Source organism: Bombyx mandarina, chromosome 07 (assembly GCF_030267445.1).
Source record: "Bombyx mandarina strain Sakado chromosome 07, ASM3026744v2".
NCBI classification, from domain to species: domain Eukaryota; kingdom Metazoa; phylum Arthropoda; class Insecta; order Lepidoptera; family Bombycidae; genus Bombyx; species Bombyx mandarina.
The window spans coordinates 3584907-3602723 of record NC_143214.1 but is presented as its reverse complement, the minus strand read 5'-3'; the positions used below and the strand labels follow the sequence as shown (position 1 = coordinate 3602723).

Sequence of the window (17817 nt, the reverse complement as noted above, 5' to 3'; positions counted from 1 at the left end):
ACCACATCGGAAACTCGACCTACTGAGAAGATCCGGCGAGAAACTCAGTGGGCTGTGTCTGAGAGTTAATTTACTCGTCGAGTCCTTTGTCGCAAGCGACGGGCTCCACAAGAACGATGACCGGGGCGTATACCATTAATTGCGCATAAACACAACAAAACTTTAAAAACAAAACACCTTCATCATGTAAACAATGAATTCGAACGAACCGATTACGCTCATGAAAAGTAAAAGTGGAATGGGTAGCCTGGTAGGTGGAATGGTTTATATAAAACTAGCCGTACGCGCCCGCTTCGCTGGTCACTTAAAAATTAACATTACTATTTATTGTCATTATTATTAGGGAGTCCAGCACTCGTATAAATATTAGCCTATCCATTAAGTACATGTATTTTCCACATGGATACCAAGTTTCAAGTCAATCGGATGTATGGTTCAGTAGTTATAACGGAACATCCGTAAAAACCACTGTAGATTTATAATATATTAGGATAGATAATTCACTCACGTCAATAACAGCAATAAATGTGATGTCAAATGACGTATTAAGTGGCGTGATAAACACTACGAAAGACCGCGGTCGAACTATATATTTCATTGGCGTCTTTTGTGAGTTTGTGATTTAGTGTTTCGGGCGTTCTTAATTACTTCCTAGTTATTCTGTATGATTTATGCGAACGCGTAAAAATGATTTACGGTATCGAAACTATTTTTTGTCTATTACTATAGAAAATTCGATAAATTTATCCTATTTATCCATTGCATAAGTTTGTTAAAATGTCGCTTGGAAAAACATTAGCCCACTGAGTTTCTCGACGGAACTTCTCAGTGGGTCGCGTTTCCGATCCGGTGGTAGATTCTGCGCAGCATTGCTCTTGCTAGGGTCAGTGTTAGCATCACTCCAGCTTAAGCCCCGTGAGGTCACCTACTAGCTAAGGTTACGCTAAATTAGCTTCTCAAGACTGTCAGCTGGTAAAGGAATAACATCGTGTAATAAAAATCAAACCCGCAAAATTATAATTTGCGTAATAACTGGTGGTAGGACCTCTTGTGAGTCCGCGCGGGTAGGTACCACCACCCTGTCTATTTCTGCCGTGAAGCTGTAATTTGTTTCGATTTGAAGGGTGGGGCAGCCGTTGTAACTATACTTGAGACCTTAGAACCTATATCTCAAAGTGGGTGGCACATTTACGTTGTAGATGTCTATGGGCTCAAGTAGCCATTTAACACCAGGTGGGCTGTGAGCTCGTCTACCCATCTAAGCAATAAAAAAAATTTCATTTTCGTTCTAATTACCACTGAAAAAGATACATTTTAATTTGTATGCTGTTGGAAATAACCGCTGCTAACAATGATATTTTATATGTAAAAAGAAGCAGATATGCTTCAAGCGCACGTCAAGTGAAGACTCGAAAACAGGCCAATTGGGACGTTTCGTCTTCAGTCGCGTCTAAACAAAGGCAATAATAATATAACAAGTGCAATCGTTCCAATTATAGCTATCTTTTTTACTCACGGGCTTATCCCATCTTTTGTACTTTTCATTAATGCTACTTGTCAACATGTGTGTGTACTATATCGGTAGGTATGTAGATATATATGGCGCGATCAGATTTGAAGAGTCAGTTATTATGAAGATAACATATCTGTTGTATAAAAAATCATTGGATGCTAACTTAAAACGGAGGTATTAAACCCAATGAAATCATAGAACACGACTTTTACGGATGAGTCAGTTCGTTTCGCTTGATTCGTTTGCTTGCAAGCAACATTTTGATCTTAGACATCATTAACTTTCATAACTAAACGATCGTCGCGAACACTTCGTCTTCCTACATGCAAATATATAAGAGCGGGCTTACATGGTCGCAGCTCAATATATTATTACGATTTAATTTCGAGCTTATTCTTTTCATTTCGTTAATTCCGCGTTTTTGAGTGCTTTACAGTTTTCGTTTACAAAGAATACTCAAGATGTTTGCTATACGTCGATGTGTGAATATTGTGATCAAATCGTCAAAGTAGTTTTAAAAATGTCTACGGTTCGCGAACACCGAAGAAAAAAAGGATTTTTTTTATATATTTATTACAACTACTTTGTCTTCCTGCATAATATGCTGATAGCCTTCAGAGGCTATTTCAGCTTCTCCTTGACGTGTAGGTGAGCTCACGGGGCTCAAACCGGGAGTGTTGCTAACACTGGCTCTAGCAAGAGCAGTGCTTCGCAGAATGTACCACGAGATCGGAAACACGACCCACTGAGAAGATCCGGCGAGAAACTTAGTGGGCTGTGTCTATGGGTTAATTCACTCGCCGAGCCCTTCGTCGCAAGCGACGGGTTCGATGAGGACGGTGACCGGTGCTTGTGGTACTTAAAAACACAGTTAATGGATCTGGCGGATCCGTAATGAAGAGCTTAGGCCGACGTCGATGGTATTGCTTTGATTGCGACTATCATTTAAATTATATTCATCAAATTCGTAGTATTGAAGTCGTCGTGGCCTAAAGGATAAGACGTCCGGTGCATTCGTGTTGAAGCGATGCACCGGTGTTCGAATCCCGCAGGCGGGTACCAATTTTTCTAATGAAATACGTACTCAACAAATGTTCACGATTGACTTCCACGGTGAAGGAATAACATCGTGTAATAAAAACCAAACCCGCAAAATTATAATTTGCGTAATCACTGGTGGTAGGACCTCTTGTGAGTCCGCACGGGTAGGTACCACCACCCCGCCTATTTCCGCCGTGAAACAGTAATGCGTTTCGGTTCGAAGGGTGGGGTAGCCGTTGTAACTATACTGAGACCTTAGAACTTATATCTCGAGGTGGGTGGCGCATTTACGTTGTAGATGTCTATGGGCTCCAGTAACCACTTAACACCAGGTGGGCTGAGAGCTCGTCCATCCATCTAAGCAATAAAAAAAAATAAAAAAAACCTCACAGTTTATGAAAGAACTCCATCTGTCAGACGTTGATGCTACTATTTTTTCCTAAGCTACAATGGCTGTGCCAACTTCTCCAGGATTAATTGTGGGTACAGAACAAATAAATCTTATTTTTGTACAGTGGATACAGATTTGCGTTAATTAACTCTCTAATCTATTGCGAGCGCTAGGACTTATTATGTATGAACTATGGCTCTCAAAGACTCTAAGCCGAGTACACTAAATAACTTAACATAATCATAGATCAAACGTAGCATTTTTATTGGCGTTTAAAATGCTTTTACTGGCAGCGTGGGAATAGAAAATAAGCAAACTTTATAACTGTTTCGAAGTGCCCCTTTGCATCTTCCTATCTAAGACCCTAGAATCTTATTTTGCTCTAAGTAGATTACTATCTCATAAGATGTACATATGCTAACATTTAACGATTTAATACTGGTATAGAAACAAAAAACTTATAATTTTCAAGAGCCGTTTGTTCCTTTAATAACAAAAGAAATATCGCTTAGTGTGAGCCCGTCTTAAATAAAACAGTCAGGTCCTGTCATTACGACAATGGCGTGGGCGGCATAATTTGGAGTTTTTGCCGAATCTGACTACTCGCACGACGTTCGGAAATCGATTCTAACTGTTGTACAAATAGAAAGTTCCATTTGGTATAATCTAATAGAAGTTACAGAACGTTTTAATGTTATTCGCGGTGTCGTTTAGTTCAAGTGAAATCATTCGCGTTCTTAATATGAATTCGTTCTAAACGTAATACGATACTTTTATCGATTAAGTTACAACAAATTTGCATTTAATCGACTTTGTTCGATCGTAAAATAACGTTTTCACTTTTTAACTATAGCAAAAGTGGGTATTCTTGTTGACTTTCTAAGCCATATTTTACCTAATTATTTTGTGAGAGGAAAATAATAATGAAAATTTATCATTATCTAACAGAAGACACGTGTCTACAATCTGTATTTTTTCCAGTCACTACCCTGTTGCTTAGTAATAGTAGCTTCCTTGCACGTTAATTTTACCAAATTTCTCTATTCGCGCTTATTTCTAATCTTACATAAAATTATTTGGACATATTGCAGACTCATGCAGATATGTACTAGTATAGTATCAAATCCTACGAGATATTAATAAAAACTAGATGATGAAAACGGTTTTTTTTATAACGCCATCTTGTTGCGTCTTTAAAGCGGTTAGTATTATTATTCGCCAATAGATGTCGGGAAGAGTTGATTATTGAAAACACGAATAAAACAACATTTTCTAAAAATAAATCGTAGCTATATCGATTTATCGCCCCCGAAATCCCCTGTATAATAAATTTTATGAAAATCGTTGGAGCCGTTTCCGAGATTCAGATTATATACATACCTATACCTATATATTAATATACAAGAATTGCTCGTTTAAAGGTATAAGATTTAATCTCAAGATAAGCAGTGGTATTAATGTAGTAGCGTATATTATGGACTTTGGTATCCACCTAACATCCGGTAGGTCGTGAGCTTCAAGCTCTTATGGCTTAGCTGCTTAGCTAATAAAGAGTTGCAAATGCATAATGCCCCACGCGAAGACATTGCAAATTAAATTTAATACTTGTTATAAAGGAAATAAGTTGATGGATACCGATGATGCTCAAAAGACCAAATACCAAACTTGGTTTTTAAATGAAGTTGGCCATTTTGTTATTTATATAATTATTTGGCATTAGTTATTAATCATCATCATTAATATATCATAATAGACCATTGGCTTAAGGGCCAGTTTAATATTTTTGACACACAATGTATGTAAGTGTGTTCAATTACCATATTTTTTTTGCGAATTAAGTATAGCATCAACAAAGTTTGACAGCCAATGGCCATTCAGTTATTTCTGAACATGATTTTATAAATCTAAATTAAGGAACATTTATTTCAAGCGATAAGCGGCAACTGTCGAATTAAAATAAACATTAAAAAAAAATGTGCACAATAAATCATAAACGTGATCTCAGTCGTATATTACGAAATGAATATTGCCTACGATGTCCCGTAGTATTGATCATTTGCATAATTTATCTTCACGTACATCAATATGAATAATGAATCGATCAAAATGTGATTAAAGAACGTTTGGATCAAGTAAGTGGCTGACTACTGCGTGTGCTGTGAAAAGCAGACAAATGAATAAGGAATATTATAATACTACTGGTGGTAGGACCTCGTGTGAGTCCGCACGGGTAGGTACCACCGCCCCGCCTATTTCTACCGTGAAGCAGTGATGCGTTTCGGTTTGAAGGGTGGGGCAGCCGTTATATATATATATATATAAACTATACTTGAGATCTTAGAACTTATATCTTAAGGTGTGTGGCACATTTACGTTGTAGATGTCCATGGGCTCCAGTAACCACTTAACACCAGGTGAGCTGTGAACTCGTCCACACGTCTAAGCACTAAAAAAAAGAATAAAAAAGAATACCGGCTCATTTCGATAACGTCTCAAAGTGGGCGGTGGCATTCACAACAATAAACCCACAGAGTTTCTCGCCGGACCTTGTCAGTGGATCGCGATTTCGATCCGGTGGTAGATTTTGCTAGCCTCTAACACTCTAAGCCTCTTGCTAGGGCCAGTGCTAGCAAATTCTCCCAGGTTGAATCTGTAAGCTCACATACCCGTCCACGCGTAGCTAGAATAACTCCTTAAGCTGCTAGCGAATAGGTCACAAAGACAATATTAAAAAATGAGAATTTTGGTAAACAGTCGTTTCAACTTTTTCATTCGAACCCTAAATTATTAAGATATTTCATAGAGACTCAATATTGTTTTGCTGCAATTACTAACAACGCTTTCAGACCCAATATTGCGGTATACAGTTTATACGGCTGCGACCGCGTGGTCGGGGAAAAGTGTTAGTATAGTTCATCGTGGGAATGAGATGGTTTTCATTCTCCAGACCTAATACTATCACTTTATAAAAACAATCTTTTGCTTCATTTCTACGGGAAAGAATGACAAACAAACACACAAACAAGCAATCGAACACACTTTCACGTTTATTATCTTAGTATGGATTGTGGTAAATGCAGCAAGTTGCATCTATCCATAAAAAAAAATCATTTCAATTCATAGCTTTTTTTTGTTAATGAATGATACGATATGGACGAGTCAAAAACCTGTAACGCAATATGGTGTATTTTTTTATGATTAAATTTTCGCTTTTCATCATATTATCGAGGGGTGAAAGGAGATTTGGTTAAAGTGACATTTTTGCATCTTTAGACGAGAGCCATTTAAAGCTTAAAATTTGAAAACCATATCATAATAAATAAAAAAAAATCAATTATTTGAACCGGGTAAATATGTTTGAAGTTCAATCCGAGCCCTTCGTCGCAAGCGACGGGTTCGATGAGAACGGTGACCGGTGCTGATTGAAACATCGATATGTTGTTGTATTTTATGTACGCTAAAAAAAATTCGCTTTCAAACTAAACAATTCACTAAAGCCGGGTGCACACGACCAACAATGACCGTCCTCGTCTATTGTTCGTGACCGCTCTATTCGCTCGGTCCGGTCGGTCGGTAATTACACGCCTTACTGACCATTTAAGGGCGAACACGTTACGCAAGTGAATTGTGCTCTTAACTGAATTTCGCTGTATGCCTTTAGTTTTTTTTTATTTTCAAGATACTACAAACGAAATGTATTTTAGGGTTCATTTAGCAGTAATAGCGGCCATATTGATGTGACCTGGTTGACTGGTTATTGGACATACAATTGCTTGTGATATTTTAGTTACGACAATTTTCGTAAGTAATTCATAAAACATCAAAATAATCCATAAAACACCAAAATAATTCATAAAAAACCAAAATAATTCATAAAACACGAAAATAATCGGTAACTGAAGTTCTTTGTTGGCTCGTCGCGGCGAACTTTCGTTGTTTAACAATTATCTGTAGGCAGTGATGCTGTGCCAATGGAGCCAAAGTCACAACATTACATACACACGTCATTACGGATCCTCCCGATCCATTAACGGTGCTTTTAGGTACCACAAGCACCGGTCACCATCCTCGTCGAACCCGCCGCTTGCGACGAAGGGCTCGACGAGCGAATTAACCCATAGACACAGTCCACTGAGTTTTTCGCCGGATCTTCCCAGTGGGTCGCGTTTCCGATCCGGTGGTAGATTCTGCGAAGCACTGCTCTTGATAGGGTCAGCGTTAGCACCACTCCAGTTTGAGCCCCGTGAGCTCACCTACACGTTAGGGTGAAGCTGAAATAGCCTCTCAAGGTTACAAGCATAGGTAAATTAAAAAAAAAAAATTCATTTCATAATTCACTAGAAAATAAACATTTAGTTTTCAGCAAGTAAATCTGAAATTGTAACGCTAACTAAAGTTGCCTAAACTCGTTCGAACATCCAACATGCTGGTTGTTCTAATTCACAAATCTCATTAAAACACCAGTTCTCATATTTTCTTAGGCTTTTGGTAGTTTATAGAATGAACTAGCTTTTGCCCGCGACTCCGTCCGCGTGGAATAGTTACTTTGGCATTAACGCTAAATATTACCCCCCACTTCATTTATGTAGAAAGTGAAAATATTTTTGAATTATAGAATGTTAAGGAGCTATTTGCACCCCTATTTTGAAACATTCTTTACTGGTGCTCCACTTGTATTGGTCTTGCTCTGATGTCATATCTTATAACCTTCCTCAATAAATGGGCCATCTAACACTGAAAGAATTTTTCAAATCGCACCAGTAGTCCCTGAGATTAGCGCGTTCTAACAAACAAACTCTTCAGCTTTATAATATTAAGTTTAGATAAAACAAACTGCGCTCAATGGTAGGTGATAGGTATATTACCGAACACCTTTGTCAGCATAATTCGCGTGACGCATTAACTTAATTTCCACAAATCGTCAATGCACGATCAACAGCCGCGTCACCCGGGTGCATTCATAGCTTTAGCGTTTCATTGATTTAGCTTATTATTTTAACAACAAACATTTTTGAGGAACATAATCTTTGATTAACAAACCCACACTGCACCCTACAATAGGTGTCTCTCTTGTTTGACATCAGCCAACAAGAAACGTAAGATAATTTTACGAATACACTGACTAATTTATTTTGTACATCTCATCGTTTATTTAGGCACCTCCGCTCAGCACCTGAAGGTCACTGCGAATACTGAGAGCAAAAGGTACTTTGCTTCTGAGCGGTTGTTCAAATGTTAATTTTACTGTCTGAAAGAAATAAAGTAACTGAGAAAATATTTTCTTAAAAACATAATTAAACAATTTTCTTAAAAACGCTTGAGATTTACGCAACAATAAAATAATTTTCTTAAAAACGCTTGAGATTTACATAGCGTTTTTTGATAGTCGATTTTTTTTTATTACTAGTCATCACCAAATGATTGAAATTGCCTATTTATATAAATTGCTACAAATCTCGAACGGAATTTTGAAGTCGTCGTGACCTAAAGGATAAGACGTCCGGTGCATTCGTGTGTAGCGATGCACCGGTGTTCGAATCCCGCAGGCGGGTACCAATTTTTCTAATGAAATACGTACTCAAGAAATGTTCACGATTGACTTCCACGGTGAAGGAATAACATCGTGTAATAAAAATCAAACCCGCAAAATTATAATTTGCGTAATCACTGGTGGTAGGACCTCTTGGGAGTCCGCACGGGTAGGTACCACCACCCCGCTTATTTCCGCCGTGAAGCAGTAATGCGTTTCGGTTCGAAGGGTGGGGTAGCCGTTGTAACTATAATGAGACCTTAGAACTTATATCTCATGGTGGGTGGCGCATTTACGTTGTAGATGTCTATGGGCTCCAGTAACCACTTAACACCAGGTGGGCTGTGAGCTCGTCCACCCATCTAAGCAATAAAAAAAAAAAAAAAAAAAAAAAAATTTAAATAAATATACATATGTACCAAACTACATTTTTATTTATTTATTAGTGCATAATTAAAACAACTAAGTACGCATTTTATAATCAAAATTAGATCCTGCCCTTAGTACGGAGTTGATGAAGCGTGTTCTCTTTGTGCCCTAATTAGTAATTCGTATCACTTTTAACGAATCTATCCGCATATTGCAAAATAAATAAATGACTTTATAAGTTCTACATATTTTTTCCTTTTTTTTTTGCCCGAGAACGTGACTATCTACTACTAACTAGTCTGCCTTTCACCATAAATATACCCCCTTAAAAATTCCACACAGTCCACCTTTAGTTACTTACTTTACTTTCGGGATCGTCGTACTCCCTTACGGGGGCACGGAGCGGGCCTCGGGATAAACCCCACTACCCGGGCAGACGCTCCCTGCCACACGGGGCAGGGGTGGAATGGATGCAAGACGGGGTGAGGGGGGGGGGCAAAAATGTGGAACGCTTCACGATTTTGCGTGTCATCCTTGCGCAGGGGCCATGCTAATCTTCTCTGTATCGTTCCAATTTTAGTATATGTACTGCCGAAGCAAGTACCACCTTTAGTTCAAAAGCGATAAGTCTCAAATAATACATCTCTGTGTCATCGTGAATCAAACAACAGACATATCAAAAACATATACTCGTAATATTTCTAAAACGCACACCAACCAAATGCCGTTCAAAAAACAAAGGGCGTACACGATCTGAATTATAATGAGCACGTGTTTTGTAACGGGATATTTTGATGCTTTATTGATAGGACTGAACAATCGGTGTGTGGAAACGTCTCGGCGTTATGCACAAGTGCTGGTTGCAGGCTGGACCCTGTGATTTTAAGGAGATCGGTCGAGCACGATGCGACCAAACGGCTTTTGAACCAGACGTCATATTTACTTACCCATTTCTACTATGAAGCAATTTACAACTAGTCACCAATAAAGAGACAATCTCTCATCTTCTTTTTCATATCTGCCAATAGCCTCGTGGGCCTATTCTGGTGCGCCTCGACTGGTGAGCGATCTCAAAGTAATCAGTCTAAAATAATCTGATAACGTCTGCCCAGCGACAGCAATGCTTCGCTGAATCTACCGCCGGGTGAGAAACACGACATTCTGAAAAGATCCAGCGAGTAACTCATCGACAGCCTATAGGCATTCACAGGAATTATACTAATGGCAACAATGATAAGGACCGTGCAGAACAGACCATACCCGCTAAAGGAAAACCGTCAAACTAAACACCGACAGTAATCGTCGTCGTCGTGGCCTAACGGATAAGACGTCCGGTGCATTCGTGTTGAAGCGATGCACCGGTGTTCGAATCCCGCAGGCGGGTACCAATTTTTCTAATGAAATACGTACTCAACAAATGTTCACGATTGACTTCCACGGTGAAGGAATAACATTGTGTAATAAAAATCAAAAAACCCGCAAAATTATAATTTGCGTAATTACTGGTGGTAGGACCTTTTGTGAGGCCACGCGGGTGGGTACCACCACCCTGCCTATTTCTGCCGTGAAGCAGTAATGCGTTTCGGTTTGAAGGGTGGGGCAGCCGTTGTAACTATACTTGAGACCTTAGAACTTGTATCTCAAGGTGGGTGGCGCATTTACGTTGTAGATGTCTATGGGCTCCAGTAACCACTTAACACCAGGTGGGCTGTGAGCTCGTCCACCCATCTAAGCAATAAAAAAAAAAAAAATAACCAAATGGCCTCTTAGCGAACCTTACGTCGCAAGTAAAAAATGCTTAATTTTCAGCACAACGCAAAAAAAACAGAATATCTTCTAAGAATTTTCTAATATTTTAATGATGCTTTCTTAAATATAAAAATGAGCCAACCACGCATGTAAATAATTCTAACTGAATCCTCACAAAGTATACAATTCTGTGTACCTGGTTGTTCAAATATTTGACTAACACGGCAATACGAATGATTTTGCCTTACCACGAGGAATTACGCAATTTATAGAATACGCAAGTTGCGAATCCGATTCGGTTGTAGATTTAGCGAAGCATTGCTCTTGCTAGGACTAGTGCTAGCAAGCTCTTCCAGATTGAGCCCCGTGAGCTCACCTACCCTAGCTTTTTGTAGCATTCACATGGTTATGTGTATGGGCTCCAGTAATTCCTGGTCAATCACTTTTCAGTTATAGAATAAAAATGACTTAGAGGCAATAAAAGAGGTTTCGACACTTATAAATAAATAACTAAGGCCCAAACTAAGACCAGGACTCTCTGTACCGGAAACTGATAAGCACTCATCAACATCAATATTGTGTTTTTCGACCGAACGGCTGTAGCACTCGGCGCTTTTGTGTAATTAAGCTCTCACAAGACCCTTTTACGATCCCTACTAGAGTTACAAAATATATAAAATTACTTTGAAAATAATTAATGTTAAATTTTTGCTCATAATCTGAGCCTAAGAAAATTTTTGGCATAGTTAATAATAGTCTGTGAGATTTAAAACCTGAAATCTGGCTTAGTGGGTAGGGTCGAGTTTTTGGCTTACAAATGCTCTTGCCAGGGCCAGTGTTAGCAACACTTCCGGTGTGAGCCCCGAGAGCTCACCTACACGCTAGGGTAAAGCTGAAATAGCCTTTCAGCGCTATCGTCGTAGGTTGGAAAAAAAGGGCTCTGTAACAACTTAGCACCAGATGGGCCATGAGCTCGCTCAACTATCTAAGCATCGAAAAAAAGAAACTTTATCCTAATAGGGTAATTTGACTAAAAACTGGAATTTATTACGTGAAGCTTTCCAAATGTCCACTATTCATTAATTTTCAAACGAGCGCACATATTACGCTCCTTACACATTTTTCCGTTATCTAAATGTAATATATTATAAATATACAAAAACAAGATTTTATTACTTTTAAAATGTTTAAACAGTAAACGTAGAGAAGAATTTTTATTATGTAGTAATAAAATTAACATTTCGCAACGCGCTAAGTGGACACTAAAGTTTCTATTTATTGTTGTTAAAATATTTTATTTTCGAAAGTCAAATACACTGGACGCACGAGAAGGTCCGTTGAGAGGTAGTTTTATGAAATAGAATGTGCTAGATCTCAGTTGTTTCTAAATTCGTTTACGCATTATTTATTCCCAGAAACATAAAATAATACTAAATATATTATAGTTTAAAACGCCTTTAAATAGCAAACCGAAATAAATATTAAATTCACCTTTTTTTTTGTTTATCCTTATCACGCTATCAATCTTCATATTAGAGTGAAGTTATAAAATTATTGCATTAGTTTTGATGCGTGCACAAATTTTCAACTTAATCAGACGTTTTAAAGTTGATGAAATTGACATTCAAAAACTCCGTTACATACAAAAAAATACATACATACTCAACAAGCTAATAAAAGTTTGTTAAAGTAAGGTTTAGTACATAATTTGTGTGATAAATAAGGAAATTGTATTTAGTCTCGAACCGATCATTTCGTTAGGATTTACTAAAAATAAATAAACTTGCCAGAGCAAAGAAAATTTAATCGTTTAAGCTAGTTCAAAAATGTTGGGCACTTGACAATTTTATTTGAATAACTAGCTGACCCGGCAGACTTCGTAGTGCCTCAATTGATAAATAAAAGACACAAACAAAAGGAATCCGTCCGACGGGGGGAAATCAAAGGGAAAACAAAATTGTTATTTTTATTTAATTCCAAGCATTTTCATGTTTATCTACCTTTTAAACATTCTCTGGACTTCCACAAATAAGTCAAGACCAAAATTAGCCAAATCGGTTCAGCCGTTCTCGAGTTTTAGCGAGACTAACGAACAGCAATTCATTTTTATATATAGAGATTATATTATATAGATAATAGATAAGAAAATTGCTTAATGCATTCAATTATAATTACAATAAAAATTAACACAATCTTTAAACAAACTTTCGATATCGAAGGTATTTAATGTTAAAGCTAACGACATTTCATTGTTCTAAAAGCACGAGGATAATAGGTATGATTTAAAATCAAAACTAAGAAAATCGTGGTCGATTCTCACCAACCCGTCAAACGTCATTTCCTGACACGTGATTGACGGCACTCCACGCATAATGCATGCCGTCGGTTTTCATGCGATCTCATGCGTAATGCATGACACGTTACTGCATGATGCATCGCCAGGTTTCCATATACCGAAGCCTTTTATTTCTAATTCCGAAGTCGAAGAAATAACTATAGAGGATTCATTTTCGTATAATTCACACTTGGGGTATATGAGATTTTGTGTTATTTAGAGTTGTTGAGAATTTTGAGGGTAGAGAAAAAAAAATGTAGTACTGAATTGGATTGGTTGAGAATTGGACTTTTTGGCGGGAACGCGAGGAGTGAAGTTGTGTGATTTGTTTTGTTGTAAGAGCGGTGGTTTATTAACTATTTAGTATCTGTGAAGGTGCACAAATGTAGGAAAATAAAACAAAGCCACTGGAAGTAACTTCTCGAGATCCTACAAAAAGTCCACTAAAAAGTTTCAGTAAACGACCACCATTTTACTGAGATTATATTTCATTCCATATCATCTCATCTCATTTCATTTAATTTCACTCCATAATATAATATTCATAAAAATAAGAATATAAATTAAAATAAGACTTGACCTAAAGGTCTTAGTTACCATGTCACAAATTCTCTTAAAAAAAGCTTGAGAATTTAGAAATGTAACTTTTTTTATTTTTTCGTAATAGCGTGGACCAATTTTGTCAACAGCACTATACCTATTCTGTTTGTGATGATGGCTTGAAATAATTCCTTTTACCATTGCACGACCCGACATTAAAACAGAGAGAGCACTTAAAAGTCTGCTAATGACTATAGCTTCGCACACACCCAGCAGGATTGAAGGTAAATTTCATATCTAATCTCAGTACGTGAACAACAGTATCATTAAAATTTGTACTAGAAGAACACACATAGGTATTCTGCCGTTCCAAGGCCGCATACAAAAGACTTTTCAAGTATAATCAATACTATTGATATATAATAATCTCGTAATTTTACCCATGCTGTAGGCTTCAAAAGGTTAGCAAAGATATAACAGGAAATGCACAATTATGTGAATTATGGGAATGAAATTATGTGAATCCATATTTTAAAAATTTTAATAATTTCGTTAACTCTCTTAAACAGGTAAAATTAAATTCAAGTTTGGTTTCACTTTAATCTATAAAATATTTTGTTCGAAAAAAATATATGTATATTAATAAAATTTGTAATCATTTAATTATTTTGTATTATTTATATGGACTAATCCAAATCGTATTTAAATTGAAGGCAATACCATTAGGCCCACCCTGTACATACCTTTATCTAACAAATTGTTAATAAAGCGTCGAAATACGTAAACTATGAGGCAAACATCAAAGACCCAATAACCAACCCTTCGTATTCCATTTGACTAATGATGTCCTAATAAATGAACATTTTTAAACATAATATTGGCTAAATATATTTAACGCTCCAGCTTGTCAAAGGACACATTTTGATGACCGCTTCAATGTGACGTCACATTTGAAAAGCTTTCTACATACACTTTACCGTAACTTAATTTGTTCCGTAAATTTAGGTTTCGGATACGCTAGGGTCGTATTTAAAAATGGATGTAAAATTTGCTTTTAATTTTGGAACACACTGTAATTATTTTTTAAAGGGATTTGTTATTTTCTCATCAGTAATACTTTTATGTAATAAAAGTAAAAATCAGTAATAAAAACATTTCACCTTTTTCTGTTCAGAGTGCTACGAAGTTCATCATCTAAGTTTAGATCTAAATCAGTTAAACTCATTAATAAAGGTGTAGTTTCAACACATCTGACTGTACTAGTGGTAGGACCTCTTGTGAGTCCGCACGGGTTGGTATCACCACCCCACCTATTTCTGCCGTAAAGCAGTAATGCGTTTCGGTTTGAAGGGTAGGATAGCCGTTGTAACTACATATACTGAGACCTTAGAACTTATATTTCAAGGTGGGTGGCGCATTTGCGTTGTATATGTCTATGGGCTCCAGTAACTACTTAACACCAGGTGGGCTGTGAGCTCGTCCACCCATCTAAGCAATAAAAAAAAAACTGATTACCTCATGAATACTACGTATTGGAGTGATTTGGTTGAAGTTCTTGGAGGGGGATTAAGAGAGTCTGCTATAATAGAATAGTATAACGTCTTGTCAGCAAACTTGAAGCTGGAAAAGCCCCTTAGGCTACCAGCGAGGTAAGGAGAAAAATCATCTTATGTGCAAAGCAAATGTAAGTAAATAATTTAAGCGTGAAGGATGACCTCACTTGCGAGAAAAAGAGTTTCTTTAGTAGATATATTTAAAGTGACTTTTTTGGAAACAGACTCATTTGTTTATTTAATGGGCTCGGTATTTGTTTTTTTAAACGAAAAATTACCTGTAGACGACTTACTAGCGGTGGTAACCACTCGACAACAGATCTGATGGGGTGTAACTAATAATAAAAACAATTTTTGGATCAAGAATCACAGTCCAATCAAATTTTTATCCAATGCGTATTTTAGGTAATGCGGCGCGCATTGTGCAGTACCGTAGGTTTCGTTGAGTCGGAGTGGTGGAGCTCGATGGGGCTTAGTCGGTAGTCGGTTTTGCGGGGCGGGTCCTGCGTGGTAGACGCCGGGCAGCGCTTCGCGCGCCTTTCTCAACGCATAGTCTCCCGGTAGGAATTGGAAGAAGAGGAGGACTTTGGTCTTCCTCTTCTCCCTCTTCTTCTCTGGAGGCGCCGGAGTCCGACATAACCCGGTCTATTACCCCTCTCGACCGGGTATCCGTAAATGGATTCCCCAGCGTTAAAAAAAAAAAAAAGGTAATGTAATTGTAAAAGTAAACTATTCTTTTAGATTCTCAGGTAGTTTCGATTTTTCCAATAACAAAAGAATGTAAGTGTCTGTGGTCTTTTAACGTCATCAATTTTAAAATCATTTGTACTTATGAAAATAATTTAACCCGGTTCATTTAAAAGCTAAATAACATTATAAACAGAGCAACACAATAAAGCTCAATATTTTTATAGCTAAAATAACAGTAGCGCTATTTCACACTGAATCTCACGCCGCATTGTGCAAGAGCTGCTTGGGCACGCGTATCTACATCCCCAATTTATAAAGACTCTTTTTAAACAAGAAATCACTTTAAGCATAGAGGTCTTTTAATTTTGGGACGTAGACCTAAGATATCCAATTTGAAAAGACCCGTTTCTGAATGGTACAACATTTGGTCAAAGGGGTTTACTGATATTGGTATTTTTATCGGCGTGATCTTCTAAAACGCGGGAGTCCGTTATGTGAATTAGATTTTTTTGTGGCGTGAGAGTTATTAGAGGATAAGTGAAGAAGAGTAATTTAAAATATATTTTTTCTATTTTACCTTTTATTCATTGTAATTTAAATTCATTGGAAGTACTTACACTTTTTTTGGCCCTTCAATAGCAAAGGGACGCTAACGATTTTATTCGTTTCTTTTTCTAAAGCATTGCTGAAATACCACACTTCAATCTGAAATAATGAAACTAATTACATTATCGTAATTTCCGTGCATAAAACCGTGGTAAAACAAAAGCTTTAATCAAAAACTGCACCAATATGTTATTTACTGCGGATGTAGCTTGCGTCATCGGTCACAGGCTGTGTTTATATCGCATGCTGAGTCAGTGCATTAACGATGGTGACGCCATTCTCATTTGAATTAGGCAATTTTGTGTCCGCAGCATTTTGCAAAAAAATATTCTTGTGGGAAATTGCCTCAATTTTGCTACTTTTGAAATACTGAATAGTTGGACTTGAAGCTATTTACCGTACAAATTCCTTACAAACTAACTTCGGCTTCACGTTCTTAAGAATCCATCAGATCCAATAACCCTTGCATTAGACACCTTTAGCCCTAACACTAGGAGTGAGAACTCTTTGCCGAGTTCGATGAGTTTAATCCTATATTGGGGCTATGGAACTTGTAATTTTGGTTTAAAATATTAAAACCTTGTAAACATTATAAACTTGCCGAGCCTTTGCTGCCGAAAAGCGCTCCTATTATTAAATATCCACATACACTAACTAAATTTTTAGTTACATTTTGAATAAAGCTTTGCAACGAATAGTACTTGCGCTTCCAAAGAATCCTTAAATTAAAAAAAAAACGATATGAAGATTATTTATATTCTTATTACCTTTTTTTTCCTACCTATGCCGTTAGCCTTGAGAGGCTATATCAGAGCTACTCTATCGTGTAGATGAGCTTTCAGGGCTCTAACCAGGAGTGTTGCTAACACTGGTCCTAGCAAGAGCAGTGCTTCGCAGAATCTACCACCGGATCCGAATCCGCTGAGAAGATCCGGCCAGAAACTCAGTGGGCTGTGTCTGTGGGTTAATTTACTTGCCGAACTCTTCGTTGCAAGCGACGGGTTAGGCGAGGATGGTGAACGGTGCTTAAGGTACCTAAAAGCACCGTTAATGGATTGGGAGGATCCGCAATGACATGCTTAGGGCGCCGTCGACTGTTTACCATTCGTTTATTCGCAGGCTACTGCATGCATTATAAGAATAGACAATAAAAAATATTTATTACGATTTTAATATTTGCGAATAACTTTTTAGCTTCAGTACAGTCAGTACAAGCCTTAGTTTTATGATATGTATCATATTGTTATAGAAGGTATCCCTTTAAGAATACGATAACTTTACAAAAATCGTTTATGTTAATAATATTCCCACTCTAAGCCCACAAACACGCAATCAGAACGCTGACGTAACAAAATTGACCCAAATATCAAATGGAGTGAAGATTAAGGCAGATTTACACCTGTCTAGTGACAAGGCAACTTGATCAAACGCTTCGTCAAGCGTAATCCGTGTTATGTAGTTCATTATCACATGTAGGCTGGATTAATGTGCCGTTTTGGT

At 37.4% G+C, this 17817-nt stretch overlaps 1 protein-coding gene and 1 non-coding gene across 4 annotated transcripts in view; one reads left to right on the top strand and one right to left on the bottom strand.

Annotated features, from left to right (window-relative positions):
- cv-c (RhoGTPase activating protein) overlaps positions 1-17817 on the top strand; it is a 334600-nt gene that overhangs the window by 202931 nt on the left and 113852 nt on the right. The gene's annotated exons all lie outside the window — the stretch shown is intronic.
- Positions 9342-9448, bottom strand: LOC149502606 (U6 spliceosomal RNA). Its single transcript, XR_016323362.1, has one exon. It is a non-coding gene; the product is annotated as a U6 spliceosomal RNA (small nuclear RNA).